Raw genomic sequence first — 16,928 nt, 5'->3', positions numbered from 1 at the left:
AGGAATTTTTTTTGTTTTCTATGCTACGAATCCCATCAAAATCAGGTTGCAACTGAGAGTTTTTTTGTTGTAAATCGGGTAGTAACTGAAAATTTTGTACAGTTGCAAGTGGGATTCTAACTGTTTTTTTTCTCAATTTCAAGTAGGCTTGCAACTCGGTTATATTTTTAGTTGCAAGTGGATTGTAACTTACCTTTTTTACATTTGGAAGTGGGTCTGTGGCTGAATTTTTTCGAATTGCAAGTGAGGTTGTAATTGTGTTATTTTTTTTTTGATTGCAACTGGGGTTGTAACTAACTTTTTTCCCAGTTGAAGTTTGGTCGTGACTGACTTTTTTTGCAGTTGCAAGTGTGGTTGCAACGGATTTATTTTTCAGTTGGAAGTGATATTGACGAGGTGGCTCCTCAGCAATGCCCAGGATGATGGGCTTAGGGTTAGTGGAAGTCTGCATGTTAGCACTAGACATCGGATATCAGATAAGCGGGAGGCGAGATTTACCCAGGTTCGGGGCCCTCGTAGAGGTAATACTCTTACGTCTTGTCTGTTTGATCTTGATTATGAGTGAAATCGATTACAATGGGGCAGCCGAAGGACTGTGTGGTGTTGTTCTCGCTGAGAGACAAGGTGGCTAGGGTTTTGGTGTATGCGTGAGAAGTTGAGAGAGAGATCCATCCCTCTCCTGGCCTTTATATAGGAGGTCAGGTCCCGAGAGCCCTGTCCGAATTTGGTTATAGTACATATATATTCCATTTAATCTTTCCATACTTGAATCTTTCCTTGCCATGTACTTCAAGAAATCGTCTCATTCCATCTATTCATAGCGCATCCTTGGGCTACAAATAAGAAAATATTTTTGAACGTTAGATTTGTGTCATGATTCATTGTAGATGGGAGTTGTGTTAAAAATGAGATCTTGTATTGTGTAACTATGTAAGTTAGTGCGCATGTTTTGATACTCTAGAGTTCTTTTTAGTTGCAAGTAGGGTTGCAATTGAGTTTTTCGGTTGCAAGTGGTGTTGCACTTGAGTTCTTTTGGTCGCAAGTTGTGTTGCAGTTGATCTTTTTCAGTTGTATAGGTGATGTTGCAACTGACTTTTTTTTCTAGTTGCAACAAGGTTGCAAATGAGACTTTTTTAATTGCAAATTTATTTTAATAAGAAGTCCTATCTGCAAGTGAGTTGTAGGTGAGAAAAATGTGATTCACCGTTGAATTAGCTGTCATAATTCAGCGGCACACTGAGTGTAAGTTAGTGGTGAAAGGACACGGATGTCGCCTAGAGGGGGGGTGAATAGGCGATTTAAAACTTTTAAGAGATGGGCTTAACAAATGCGGAATAAAACTAACGTTTACTTTGTCAAGCCCAAAGCCTATATACTATGTGCACCTATGTGCACCAACAACTTATGCTAAGCAATACAAGCAACTATGTGATAGCAAGATATATAACTTCAAGCACGAAGGCTATCACAAAGTAAAGTGCATAAGTAAAGAGCTCGGGTATAGAGATAACCGAGGCACGCGTGAGACGATGATTTAACCAGAAGTTCACACTCTTGCGAGTGCTAATCTCCGTTGGAGAGGTGCGATGGCTTAGCTCTCCCGAACGCCACAACTGGCCTCACCTTGAGGTGTGGTTGCTCGATGCACACCAACGCCACAAAGGCCTCACCCCAAGATGCAGGAGTCACACACACACCGAGCGCCACGAAGGCGCCTCACCTCATTCTCCGGTGGCCCTCGCCACAAAGGCCTAGGTCATCGGTTCCACTAAGGGATTTCCTTCGAGGCGGAAACCGGGTCTTACACAAAGGTTGGGGCACACATCCACAACTTAATTGGAGGCTCCCAACAAATCGCCACAAAGGCCTAGAATCCGTCTAGGGTTCCAAGAACCCAAGAGTAACAACCTTCTTGCTTTCACTTCCACGAATCACCGTGGAGAACTCAAACCTATGCATCAAATGCAATGACAAGAACACCACAAAGATGCTCAAGTCCTTCTCTCTCAAATTCCAACAAAGCTACAAAAGCTATTGGAGGAATAAAAGAGGAAGAACAAAGAGGAGAACACAAAATTCTCCAAGATCTAGATCCCAAAGATTCACTCACAAAGAGATGATATGGTTTGGTCAAAGTGTGGATCTAGATCTCCTATCTCTTTTCCCTCAAAAGGGGGCAAGAATCATGGAGGGATAGAGAGATAGGACTAGCTTCTCAAGATCAACAATGGAGGAGAGAGAGTGTGTAAGGAGCAGCAGCCCAAGGAGAAAGAAGGGGGGTATTTATACCCCCAAGAAAATCGAGCCGTTGGGGCAAATTTGGGGGCGAATAATTCAGTCCAAGTAGGGGCCGGAAAATCCGGCTTCTAGAAAAATCCGGGCAAAAGTCCGGCCTCGATCCAGGGGACTACTGAGCTGCTCGTCAGAAAGTCATTAGCCAAATTTCAGGGGCCGGATATTTTGCAAATATCCGGCCCGGAAAATCCGGCCTGGTGATATATACCTGCTACCTTGTAAAATCCATAACTTAAGATTGGTAGCTCCGAATAGAGTGAAACCAATTTTGTTGGAAAGAGGACGACAAGAGCTTACCCAACAAAAAGTGAAAATATGGAAACTAGTGGGGTGATTTTCTATTATTTTTAGAGGTGCACCACCTCAACATGAGAAACCGAGAAAATCACCAAACTCGAAAACGTAACAAGTGATCTATGTGAAATCCATTTTCGATGAACTAGAGCTTGTCATGAGAATAAGCACAAGCTCTAAAACATCACATGGATAAGATCCAAATAACAACCAAGAAAGATGATGCAAGGATGCAAAGGTTTGAGCTCTCCGAAGGATACGATCGAGTTACTCACTCGAGAGCCCTCTTGATAGTACGGCAACTAAACTATAAACCGGTCTCCAACTACACCACGGTGAGAAAGAAACCCTATCAAGAGCAAACCTTAACCTTGCACATTCCACTTGAGCTTGATGATGACGGTCTTGACCGCAACAAGATGGAATGCCTTTCTTGATTGTGCTTGGTTGAAGAAGTCATGCGAAATGCTCCCCCATACTCCACTATGGGAGAGCTTCTTCTTCAGCGCATCTTCACGTATACATGATCACCATATGGATGGCAGATTCAAGCATATGATCTCTCCGAGTTGGCTCATCTTGAACTTGCACTTCATTTCTTCATTCTTTGTCATGTTGATGTCTTGAAGTAACTTGAGGACTCACTTCATCTTTATCTTCAAGACATACTTGACACTTGATATCCTTCATCAATTTCTTCTTATTGCAACCTTGAAGCCAACATATGGTTCAAGCATTGTCTATGGACAACTCCTACAAATATAACTCAATGCAAATATTAGTCCATAGGGATTGTCATTAATTACCAAAACTACACATGGGGGCTCCATGCACTTTCAAGTGGCACAATGAATGTAACTATGCATGAATGTTAACCGTGTGTATGTCTCAGACTATGTTGTGTCCTAACTCTTGCCACTCTAGCAAATGGGTGAGAGTTAACATCATACATGCAGGGAAGCGCCTACAAGCTTCATCGGTGTTATTGACACAATAATTTTTCTAGAACAATTGACACATGGTGTATCGAAACAAAAAGAAGCCCACAAACCAATACATGCCCAATATCAAATCGTTACCAAGCGGAAAAGAAACAACGGCCATGCAATGATCAATCAATCCATACATGAATAAATTAATTCGCTGGAAATGAACAAAACTAACGTCAATGGGTGAGAATTTCAATTTAGTTCTCAGCCGACTGAGACCTATTCAACAAATATCCTCTCCAAGCTTAGAACATCCCAATAAACCACATGGGGGGCAACATTCTCACAAGGGACGGGCCGCAATCATTACTTTGGCCTAACTACCGCACATAGGCTTTTATATTAGCGATTCGTGATGGACACTTATATTTGAAAAAGAGGGCTGTAGCAATGATGAGGGGATTGTGGATGAGCTGATCATGCAACCGCTTGTGATATGTCTTCGTAGAAGGGTCGAGGAAATATTGTTTGAGATGTATTAACATCGCAAATGTTTCCCTCCTAGGTTATCGTACATTGGCTTCAAGTCACCCCATGATGATCTCATGGGAAAACTGGATCCGTTTGCGATGAGTCGTCATTGATGTCCAATTCTTTAGAAGTAACAGAAGTTATACTTATACATAAGCATATATGGAGTCCAACAAAGATTGATGTTACCAAATATAGATGTGAACACCGCATCTAAGTTACACATGGGCATTACGACATTAACTTGTAAGTATGGCACCTAATTGCTATTTTCTCTAGATTATCAACAAGAAAAACAACATTAACCATCAATATTGATCCAAATATGTGGGATTGTAAGCTGAAAATCATATGCATAGATTTGTCTTGACAAGTATTTTCGAAAATTATAAGAAATGCAATACAAACTACTAGTAATAGAAGTTACATTTTGAAGACTGTGTCAGTATCCAAACCCATCATTTTCTAGAGTGTATCAGAAACATAATTGTCCAATTATGAAAAATCTGCATCGTTTAATCGACTAAATTGAAACTTTTGAGTTGCGGAGGTGGAAAATGTTGCACGGATTTGCATGCCTTGTAGGACTGCCATAATAAGGGAAGTTGTATACTTGTGTTCCAAAAAAAATCAATGAAGTTTGTACTAGGACTGCAATAAGGAATGACATTATGCAATAGGACCGATGTAAAGATGTGTACAATATGATATACATACACAACGCCAGATAAAACACATATTCATGGTCCAATTCATTAATCCCCATGCCACACATCTCACTTTCAGAGGGTGCATATAAATTGTTTTGTTGTGACTAAAATTGTTGTTTTTTTGTGAGCATAAAATAAAGGGTTCTGCTCGGGTACATATCCCACCTCACGAAAGGTAAGGTGGTCATTAGACCCTATTTAATTGATTTATTAATTAAATTAAGTTGGTCCGGCCAAGTTCATATCCAAACCCTATATACCGACATAGGGGCATACCGTTTCCACAGTCAGTCGATCGTCCCTCAGCTCGCATTCGTGCCCACGTCCCACTCATGGTTGACGTCGGCCGTCTCTGCAACTCGCCTACTGTAAGGGTACTTTACCCTATGTCTATTTTTGGTAATTGATGACAATTCCTATGGACTAATGTTTTCATTGAGTTTTTGTTTGAAGAAATACTCCATATGTTTTGTTTGAAGACCATATGTTGGATTCAAGATAGTTGATGTCAAGAGAAACTTTGGCTCGAAGTCGGTGTCACGGTCCTCCAAGTTTCATGAGTTGAGCTATTGGTGACAAAGACCTAGGGCATACAATCAACTGAGGTGTTCCAACTTGAATGCGGCTAAGCACAAGCACTATTATCAAGGTCAAACGGAATGCAGCTAATTCTCTCGCCCTCTTATGGTGCCGGGTCACGATGTGAAGAGCTCAAGACGAAGTTCGAAAGAGCGCTCGAAGACGGAGCTCGGAAAAAGCGCGACAAGGTAGTCTCCTCTTTTAGGTTTTTATTTAGTATAGTACCCCACACTATTAGGAGGGATTGAAGTTTCTATTTGACTACTTGGCTCAAATCATTTCTATCCTTTTGCCACATCTTGCTCTCCACAATATTTCGCCTTTCGTTTGCCATCTTCCTCCACCATATATTTGCTACCACATGTCACCTTTTGGTTCTCTCCTTTTCCTCTATCCAAAAGAGGCCCATGTCTCCTTTATTTACTCTCCCGAAGATTCTCGAAGTTTGCTCGGTTTTTACCCAAAAGTGGTTCAAATTTTTGCTTAGCGTGTGCCAAAAGAAATCAAGAAAGAAGCTGAAAAATAGTAACTTGGGCTGGGCCGACCCTCTTCGCACGTGCATCCTATTTCCAGAGAATTGGCCCGGTATGACCGGGCCCTCGATGACATAGGCATCCCCAATGGCCTGCCGAAGAAGGTACCCGGGGTTTACTGAAGGCCCATGACTCGAAGAATATGAAGCCCGGAAACCCAATTAACTGTCGATATGGAAAGATAGAATTGTATTAGGAATAAAGACTTGTAACCAATACGGGACGAACTCAAAGAGTCTCCCGGAATCTGTAACTTGTGTAATACGAAACCCTCGGCTCCGCCTCCTATATAAGGGGGAGTCGAGGGACGAAAGAGGATCGATTTCATTGTCAACACAGCCCTAGTTTTCTAGCAGTCGAGTACTTTTACGGCTGAAACCCTCGAGATCTACTTGCCCTCTACTTCCACGAAAACCCTAGTCTACAACTGTCGTTGCCTATTCGACGGTGCCCCGGAGGAGGGATCCTCACGAGGGGGAGAAGAAGTAGGGACCATAGGGCGGAGTGCACACGGGATGGTGGTACGCGATTTACCCAACTTCGGAACACCTGCACGATGACAGGGCCTATTGCTGCTTGTGTGGAATTATCTGGGCGCTTTCACGTTATTACAATGAGTTGTGGTTGTGCCTCTAGGGCTCCCGGGATCCGGCTTATAAAGGCGCACGGATCTAGGGTTTACACGGAGAGTCCTAGCCGGAATACAAGTTGCCTAACTACGGTACAATGTCTTGCTCGTGTACGTCAAGGATCCGCCTTCGTCTAAGAACGTCGTTGGATCCGGATACTTCATGGGCCTTCACGGATCCGGCCTCCTTCGTAGGTCAGTTGGGATCCGGCTTCCTGTTCCTGGGCTGGACCTCATCCTTCAGGATCTTCAGCAACTGGGCCGCCCGATGGGCCACATTCCACATCACCATCTGTGGGCCACCCAGGCTTGCCGGATCTAGGCTATGCCGTTGATATACCCATAAAGTATACCCACAGCCCCCGAAGTTCTCCGAGATTCACCATTCTTCCGACTCCATTGAGCCCGGATCCGAAGAGAATCTTGAAGAGCTTCAAAACTTAACTTGTTTCCGGCTTCTCTTGCTCGGAAATCTTCTTTTCTTCTGAATTGGTAATGCAACGGAGATTCCATTTTTCCCGCGTACAACTTCCTCTTTTCCCGCGCTAAATTTTCGGAGATGCGAATCTTTAGCCGAAAATTTCGGGAGCACTCAGTCAAATCACCTCCACGTCGTTTTACCGCTTTTGACCTAAGACACGTGTTGATCATCTGACGGTGTGACCGTTCCGTTTCCACCGTTGGATCCGATTCACGAATCTCCGCGCGAGGTCTAGAAATACCCCCGACCACGGTAACTTCGCATTCGTTTCACCTCCTCACCACTTCGTCTTCCTCCTCGCGCCGCGCCGCCCATCAGATCTCGACTCCGGCAAGCTCTCTCCACGGGAAGCTTCGTACGCCGCCGCTCCAAGCCTCCTTCCGCACCAAGATCCCCACGGTTGATCGGGATTTTCTCCCCGCCGCCGATTGGTGGTCAAAGTGCGAAGTTTACTCCATGTTTGGCGACCTCCATCCCACCGGAGCCTCGCCGGACCGCCGCGCCATTAACAGTACGTGCACCGGCCTTGTAGAAGAAGAAGTAGACTAGCATAGTTTCCGGTTACTCAACTTAGTTTGCATGGGTGCAGCCGGAAGCATGCCGCATGGTTCACCGCATTGTACTGGTAGTTCTCCGAATAGCCCGGAACCCAGCACTGTAGAACCAATCTGCCCGGAACCCATTGCATATCTACCACCATACGTTTCCTACATTAGGCTCGCTCAACCATTCTCCGCCTCTTCCAGTACCTTACTAGGCCGGATCCCAACTGTTCAAGAACTCGAAGAAGAACTTCAAGGCCAAGCTAGAATGGCAGCCAAGGTTCAGGAGGCGGAAAATAAGAAGGCTTCCAAGGCCCGGAGCCGCGAAGGCGTGAGGGGTCAATGAAGGCCCTGCGAGGCCACAGACGCGGAGCTTAGAGAGCTCCAAAACGAGGGCATGATCTCCGAGCACTGGAGCTTCATGCGCGACTCCGACGTCCCCAAGCCCGATGCGGACGAACGAGTTATGACCAAGGCATGGGTTGAGCGCGGTCTATCGCTCCCCTTCTCGGAGTTTTTCCTCTCCATCCTCGACACGTACGGGCTCCAACCCCACAACATCTGCCCGAACTCATACCTCCTGCTCTCCAACTTCGCAACTCTTTGCGAGGGGCACCTTGGGATCCGACCAAATGTCATGTTGTGGCAATTCTTTTTCCGAGTGAAGAAAGAGACGAAGGACAAGGCCATGCTGAACTGCGGGAGTATGACATTCATGCTCCGCTCCGGCCGCATGTATCCGCCTCACGATTCCCACGAGTCCGTCCGGTACTGGAACGCCGGATGGTTCTACGTGAAGAACGCACAAGTTCCGAATGTCCACGATGGACTTCCCCCCTTCAACAACAAGCCTCCAGAAGAACTGGCTAGCTGGAGCTTCATCCCCACGCTTTCCCAAACTCCGATATTGGAGAAGGCCGCTCGGAGGATTTCTTGGTTAGTCCACGACGGACTGACCGGAGCCCAGCTCACGCTCAGCTGGTTTTCCCGGAGAATCCAGCCTCTGCGCTATAACGCACGTCTGATGTGCGCTTATACTGGAGCGGATGATCTCCTTTGGGTCACTCGCCACGATCTTCCGGCTGATTCTCTCAAAAGGAGATTCAAGACATTGGTGAAGATAGGCCGGGGCCAGCCGGTCCCGGAACTGATTAAAGACATCAACACACATGACCAGTGTCCTCCGGTAAGCACTTATTCCTTCGCACTTCTTCAACTTCTCATATCTTCAAAGTGTTCTAACTTGTTCTTTTAATCTTCTCCTCAGCTTGCTACTTTGGCGGAGGAGAATTTGCGCAACATACTCCGAGTCCCTGTCAGCGGCGACGCAGCGGAGGAGGATCCAGAGGACCCTGAGGATGAAGAGGAGCGTGTGCCCCGTAAGGATGCCCCTCGACCTTCGAAGCGTCCCCGCTCCAAAACTTCCGGCTCCGAAGCCGGAGGTAGCGGCGAGGCCTCGGCCAAGAAGTCCAAGGTGACCAAGCCGCCTCCGCTCGATTCCAAGAAGGCGGAACGCGAGCGTCTCAAACTGCTCGCGACAGCAGGGAAGCGCTCACGTCCCAACATTCCGGGCGCGACGTAAGTTTCCGAGTACCGTGCGTCTTTTGTCTTGGTAAGCTTTGTTACTTATACTTTTCCCTTGCTTGCTTGCAGGAATCCGAGTTCCACCACTACGCGGACCAACGTGCAGGAACCCATCACAAAGTATATGAAGAAGTCCCCAGCCGTTGGTCCTCCCACTCCTGCTCCGCCAAATGCTCCCCAAGCTACCCCACAGCCATCTCCTCCTCCCGCGGATCGATCTACTGCTCCTGCCGCATCCACTCCACCGGAGATAATTCCGGTTAGTAGCGACAAAGCGGGTGGAGAAAGCTCTGGCGGCAAGGGCCATGCCCCTGAAGGAACAGAAGCACAAGACCGTGAGGAAGCGGAAGTCAATTCCTCCGGCAAAGCTGAAGCCGCAGCTGGTGATATGGTCGTTTTCCCCAAGAACTTTGAAGATCCGGCCGACCTTACCTCCACCCCAAAAGCCTATGCCACCAAGTTTTTCAACAAACTTACTGAGGCGGAAAAATGGGAGCTGGAGCAAGATCTGCTCAACTCCATGCTGAACAACGCCTGGGGCAAACCTGACGCCAAGACATCGGAGATCCAGGGTTTCAAAAAAGAAATTGGCCAGTTCTTCGACAAGCTCGTCTGCAAACAAAAGGTAACTCCCCAGTAGCCCCCAAGTATTTAGGCGGAAAACTAGTGTAGTTAGCGTCTAGATACTTAGAGAAAACTCAAACTGAAGAAAGATTGAAATGTCGCGGTAGCCCCCAAGCATTATGGCGGAAAGATTTCTGGCAACAATGCTTTAGAAAGACTTAAACCATAAAATATTTGTGGAACTTACTCCTGCATTGACTGGATTTTCAGGAACAGCAGGCTCTGCATTACGAGCTGCATAAAAACATTGCTCTACAGCGCCGCGTTACCCTCAGCCAGGCGGAGAAGATCCAACTTTTCAAGCAAGAAAACGCAGATCTAAAAAAGCAACTGTCTGAAGCCCAAGGTTGGTTTCCGACTGCCGTTTGCCTGTAGATTATATTCCGCATCTCAAACTTGACGTTTATATATCTTTGAGTAGGTGCATCCTCGTCCCTCGCTGCAGCCTCCTCCGAGCTGGAAACTCTGTGCGCCTCCCAGAAGAATCTTGAGGCGAAACTCGCAGAGGCGGAGCAAAAGCTTGCTGAAAAGAACTCGGAGCTTATCCGAAAGGAAGGCGAGTTCGAATTAAAAAGACAAACTGACAGCGACACCATCCGGAAGCAACAAAAGGAGCTTGGCGGACTCCGGAAATATATGGAGACAGCAGAGCAATGCTGGGATTTGCTGAACTTCGACTTCATGGGTATGTCCTCAAAGCTTATAGAGTAGTGCATTTGTTGCATGTAACATTGTTATACTGAGTAAGAGTTGCGTTTTCCAGATCCACTTGGATATAATGAAGAACGTCGGAGCCAATTCCCGCGAGATGATCTGCTTCAGCTGGCCGGAGAAGATTGCAAGGATCTCATTTCCGCCTCCCGGAAGATCTGCCATAACCTAAACATTAAGAAGAGACGAACCTGCGACGTTCGCAAGCTGATCAAGAGGATGGATGTGCTTCCGGAGTTGGTTGTGGATCTGCAAGCTTCCTCGGCTCGGGGCGTAGCTGCCATGTCCTTGGCCATGTGCTTGGCGCACAATCCGGATCTGGACATAGATAGGGTGACTTCTGGTGTTCCTCCGGATGCAAACGTTGACGCGCTGCTGAATGCAGTCAGCGGATATGACACCCGCATTGCCTGGAGAATTTGCCACGACGAATTCTATGACAAGGTGGTTCTCGCAGCCGACGAACCTCTTGAAGCAGAGCTCGACAAGAAGCGCGAGGCGGAGTCCCGCCCTGCCCAATCCGGAAGCCAGTATACCTGGACAAGCTCCAAAGACCAAGGTGGCGCTGCGACTCTGGCTGCAGATGAAGAAGAAAATGACGACGATGTCTCCTCACCTGCCAAGGACACAGAGAAAGAAACTCCAGCGGCTGATGTCAATGTAGAAACTTCTCCGGCTAAGGAGAAGTAAAAAACTTGGTCCTGCGGAAAAAACAATGCATCATTTTGGCCCCAAGAGGGTTTGTAATATAACTTTAAATTCTTAAGTAGTTAGGACGAAACATGTATGCATGGGCGGAAATAACTTATCCTGCTATCCGTTCAATATTATTTGCATGTTTCGTTTTGTTTGAAAGCAAGTGCTGATTTCTATGTTTTCCGGCTTACTCGCTTGACCTTCCGCGAGCCGGAAGACCTTTAGCCGGAAACGCTCGCCAGCGGCGACGAAGCCCAATGGCAATCTGTCAATAACCGCGGAAACAAGCCCCCAGCCAAGGTGCCGAAAATCGCTACTAGGAATCCACGAGTTCGCGGCAGAAAATATTTCCACCAAAAAACTTAAGCTTATGTCCTAAAGGACGATTTTTGAAAATCACAACTTTCATACGCGCCTAGGCGGAAACATCCAACTCTGCGGTTTTAGTTGGAAAACATACACGATCTAAAAATGAACAAGTAAAGGAGGTAAAAGACTCAAAGAGTGAACCAAAGGCTTTATTTCATTGATCATGTATAACTATTACAATGTATGTAATTCTAAAATTGTACTAAGTGTGGAAAGGACGTAGCTGTGCAATATTCCAAGGGCGGTCTGTTTCATCGTATATGTCATCCGGATCCTCTCTCTTGCGTTTCCGTTGCCAGTTAGCTGGTCTGTCTTTTAACTCCCAGAAATTGACAAGGTAGTATGATCCATTGTGAAGTACTTTGCTAACGACAAAGGGTCCTTCCCATGGAGATTGCAACTTATGGTCTTTCACCTGACGAAGGCGGAGGACCAAGTCTCCGGCCATGAATGAGCGGTTCCGAACTCGACGGCTATGATAGCGTCGGAGTTTCTGCTGGTATATGGTGGAACGTTGGTCAGCTAAATTCCGAGCTTCTTCTATCAGGTCCACAGATAGCTGTCTGGCCTCGTCAGCAGTTTCTTCATTATAGGCGGAGACTCGCGGTGAATCGTGGATGATGTCGGAGGGGAGCATGGCTTCGGATCCGTATACCAGGAAAAACAGGGTAAATCCGGTTGATCTGTTAGGGGTAGTTGATACGTCTCCAACGTATCTATAATTTCTTATGTTCCATGCTACTTTTATGATGATACACATATGTTTTATACACAATTTACATCATTTATATGCATTTTCCGGAACTAACCTATTAACAAGATGCCGAAGTGCCAGTTCCTGTTTTCTGCTGTTTTTGGTTTCAGAAATCCTACAAAGGAAATATTCTTGGAATTGGACGAAATCAACGCCCAGTATCTTATTTTTCTCGGAAGCTTCCAGAGCACCGAAGAGGGGCCAGAGGGGAGCCAGGGGGCCCCACCCCACAAGGCGGCGCGGCCAAGGGGGGGGGCGCCCCCCTATGGTCTGGTGGCCCCAGGACTCCTCCGAGCCTGCCCTTCCGCCTACTTAAAGCCTCCGTCGCGAAAACCCTAAAAGAATAAGCCACGATACGAGAAAAGTTCCAGAGCCGCCGCCATCGCGAAGCCAAGATTCGGGGGACATAAGTCTCTGTTCCGGCACGCCGCCGGGACGGGGAATTGCCCCCGGAGTCATCTCCATCGACACCACCGCCATCTTCATCGCCATCGCTGTCTCCTATGATGAGGAGGGAGTAGTTCTCCCCCGAGGCTAAGGGCTGTACCGTAGCTATGTGGTTCATCTCTCTCTCTGTCATGTGATCTTTATGTGATCATGAGCTTTGTGATCTAGTTGAATATCATCTATGTGCTACTCTAGTGATGTTATTAAAGTAGTCTATTCCTCCTCCATGATGTAATGTTGACAGTGTGTGCATCATGTAGTACTTGGTATAAGCTATGATTGTGATCTCTTGTAGATTATGAAGTTAACTATTACTATGATAGTATTGATGCGATCTATTCCCCCTTTCTTAGCCTGATGGTGATGGTGTGCATGCTATGTTAGTACTCGGTATAATTGCAATGGTCTATTATGCACTCTAAGGTTACTTAAATATGAACACCGAATGTTGTGGAGCTTGTTAACTCCGGCTTGAGGGAGCTCTTGTAGCCCTACACAATGAATGGTGTTTGTCATCCAACAAGAGAGTGTAGAGAAAGTAGTATTTGTTTATTCAGTTATGTGATCAATGTTGAGAGTGTCCACTAGTGAAAGTATGATCCCTAGGCCTTGTTTCCAAATACTGCAAACATCGCTTGTTTATTGTTCTACTGCATGTTTACTTGCTGCCATATTTTATTTAGATTGTTATTACCACTCATATTCATCCATATCACTTGTATTTCACTATCTCTTCGCCGAACTAGTGCACCTATACATCTGACAAGTGTATTAGGTGTGTTGGGGACACAAGAGACTTCTTGTATCGTAATTGCGGGGTTGCTTGAGAGGGATATCTTTGACCTCTTCCTCCCCGAGTTCGATAAACCTTGGGTGATTCACTTAAGGGAAACTTGCTGCTGTTCTACAAACCTCTCGCTCTTGGAGGCCCAACACTCGTCTACAGTGAATAGAAGCGTGCGTAGACATCAAGCTATTTTCCGGCGCCGTTGCCGGGGAGGTAAGGTGAAAGGTATTCACATCCTCCGACTACTAAGCTATTTCCTAGCACTGTTGCCGGTGTGTGAGTGCTCGAAGCTATTTCCTTTAGATCCTGCAATTGCATCTTTTTGTTTCTTGTTTTTGTTTTCACTAGTTAGGCTTAATGGAAAACACAAAAAAATTAGAGATCTTTATGAACTTTATATTGAATTAGGACATGATGTGTTTGAAGAGAGAATTAAAAAACCCATGGAACTTTGTTTGCAAAATAGCAATGTTATTAGCATGAACTCTTTGAACACTATTATTGCTAATGCTATGGAAGAATTTAAGCTTGGGGAAGCTGGTTCTGATATTTTTAGTCCCCCAAGTTTTGAGGAGAAAATTTTCTTTGATGATACTTTGCCTCCCATTTATGATGATTATAATGATAGTGGTATTTTGGTGCCACCTACTATGGAGGATAAAGTTTATTATGATTATACTATGCCTCCTATATTTGATGATGAGAATAATAATGATAGCTACTTTGTTGAATTTGCTCCCACTACAATTAATAAGAATGACTATGCTTATGTTGGGAGTAGTAATTATTTTATGCATGAGATTCATGATAAGAATGTTTTATGTGATAGTTATATTGTTGAGTTTGTTCATGATGCTACTGGAAATTATTATGAGAGAGGAAAATATGGTTGTAGAAATTTTCATGTTACTAAAACACCTCTCTATATGCTGAAAATTTTGAAGTTACTTGTGTTTTATCTTCCTATGCTTGTCACTTTGATCTACATGAATTTATTTGTGTACAAGATTCCTATGCATAGGAAGTGGGTTAGACTTAAATGATTTTTGAACTTGCTTTTGATGCTCTCTTTTGCTTCAACTCTTATTTCTTGCGAGTGCATCATTAAAATTACTGAGCCCATCTTAATGGCTATAAAGAAAGCACTTCTTGGGAGATAACCCATGTTTTTATTTTGCGACTATTTTGTTGTGTCTTGGAAGTTGTTACTACTGTAGCAACCTATCCTTATCTTTATTTTATTGCATTGTTGTGCCAAGTAAAGTCTTTGATAGTAAGGTTGATACTAGAATTGGATTACTGCGCAGAAACAGATTTCTTACTGTCACGAAATTGAGCAGCCCCTTCTGTAGGTAATTTAGAAAAATATGCCAATTTACGTGCGTGATCCACATATATGTACGCAACTTTCATTCAATTTGAGCATTTTCATCTGAGCAAGTTAAGTGCCCCAGAAAAATTCGTCTTTACGGACTGTTCTGTTTTGACAGATTCTGCCTTTTATTTCGCATTGCCTCTTTTGCTATGTTGGATGGATTTCTTTGTTCCATTAACTTTCAGTAGCTTTGTGCAATGTCCAGAAGTGTTAAGAATGATTATGTCACCTCTGAATATGTGAATTTTCGATTATGCACTAACCCTCTAATGAGTTTGTTTTGAGTTTGGTGTGGAGGAAGTTTTCAAGGATCAAGAGAGGAGGATGATACAATAGGATCAAGAAGAGTGAAGAGTCTAAGATTGGGGATGCCCCCGTGGTTCATCCCTGCATATTTCAAGAAGACTCAAGCATCTAAGCTTGGGGATGCCCAAGGCATCCCCTTCTTCATCGAAAACTTATCAGTTAGTGAAACTATATTTTTATTTAGTCACATCTTATGTACTTTACTTGGAGCGTCTGTGTGCTTTTATTTTCATTTTGTTATTTTCATTCTCTGAATAAATTCATGCTTGTGTGGGAGAGAGACACGCTCCGCTCGTTCATATGAACACTTGTGTTCTTAGCTTTACTCTTAATGTGCATGGCGAAGGTTGAAACTGCTTCGTTCATTGTTATTTGGTTGGAAACAGAAAATGTTGCGTGTGGTAATTGGTATATTGTCTTGAATAATTTGATACTTGGCAATTGTTGTGCTCATATAGATCATGTTTAAGCTCTTGCATCATGTACTTTGCACCTATTAATGAAGAACTACATAGAGCTTGTTGAAATTTGGTTTGCATGATTGGTCTCTCTAGACTCTAGATATTTTATGGTGAGGTGTTTGAACAACAAGGAAGACAGTGTAGAGTCTTATAATGCTTGCAATATGTTCTTATGTAAGTTTTGCTGTACCGGTTTATACTTGAGTTTGCTTCAAACAACCTTGCTAGCCTAAGCCTTGTATTGAGAGGAATTCTTCTCGTGCATCCAAATCCTTGAGCCAAAAACTATGCCATATGTGTCCACCATACCTACCTACTACATGGTATTTCTCTGCCATTACAAAGTAAATTACTTGAGTGCTACCTTTAAAATTATATTCTTTGTCTTTGCAATACATAGCTCATGGGAAAATAGCTTAAAAACTATTGTGGTATTGAATATGTTACTTATGTATCTTATTTCTTATAAGTTGCTTGTTGAGCGGTAACCATGCTTCTGGGGACGCCACCAACTATTACACCTTTGTTGAATATCATGTGAGTTGCTATGCATGTTCGTCTTGTCTGAAGTAAGGGTGATTTATCATGATCAAATGGTTTGAGTATGCATATTGTTAGAGAAGAACATTGGGCCGCTAACTAAAACCATGAATCATGGTGGAAGTTTCAGTTTGGACATCAATCCTCAATCTCTTATGAGAATATTATCTGTTGTTGAATGCTTATGCATTAAAGAGGAGTCCATTACCTGTTGTCTATGTTGTCCCGGTATGGATGTCTAAGTTGAGAATAATCAAAAGCGAGAAATCCAATGCGAACTTTCTCCTTAGACCTTTGTACAGGCGGCATAGAGGTACCCCTTTGTGACACTTGGTTGAAACATATGTTATGCAATGATAATACATGTAAGTCCAAGCTAATTAGGACAAGGTGCGAGCACTATTGGTAATCTATGCATGAGGCTTGCAACTTCTAAGATGTCTTATACATAACACATATGATTTATTACTACCGTTGACAAAATTGTTTCTATGTTTTCAAAATAAAAAACTCTAGCACAAAAATAGTAATCCATACTTCCCTCTGCGAAGGGCCATTCTTTTACTTTATTGTTGAGTCAGTTTACCTACTTCTTTCTATCTTAGAAGCAAACACTTGTGTCAACTGTGTGCATTGATTCTTACATGTTTACCTATTGCACTTGTTATATTGCCTTATGATGACAACTATCCATGAGATATACATGTTACAAGTTGAAAGCAATTGCTGAAACTTAATCATCCTTTGTGTTG

This window comes from Lolium rigidum, chromosome 7 (assembly GCF_022539505.1).
Source record: "Lolium rigidum isolate FL_2022 chromosome 7, APGP_CSIRO_Lrig_0.1, whole genome shotgun sequence".
NCBI lineage: Eukaryota > Viridiplantae > Streptophyta > Magnoliopsida > Poales > Poaceae > Lolium > Lolium rigidum.
Note: the sequence above shows the minus strand (reverse complement) of the source record.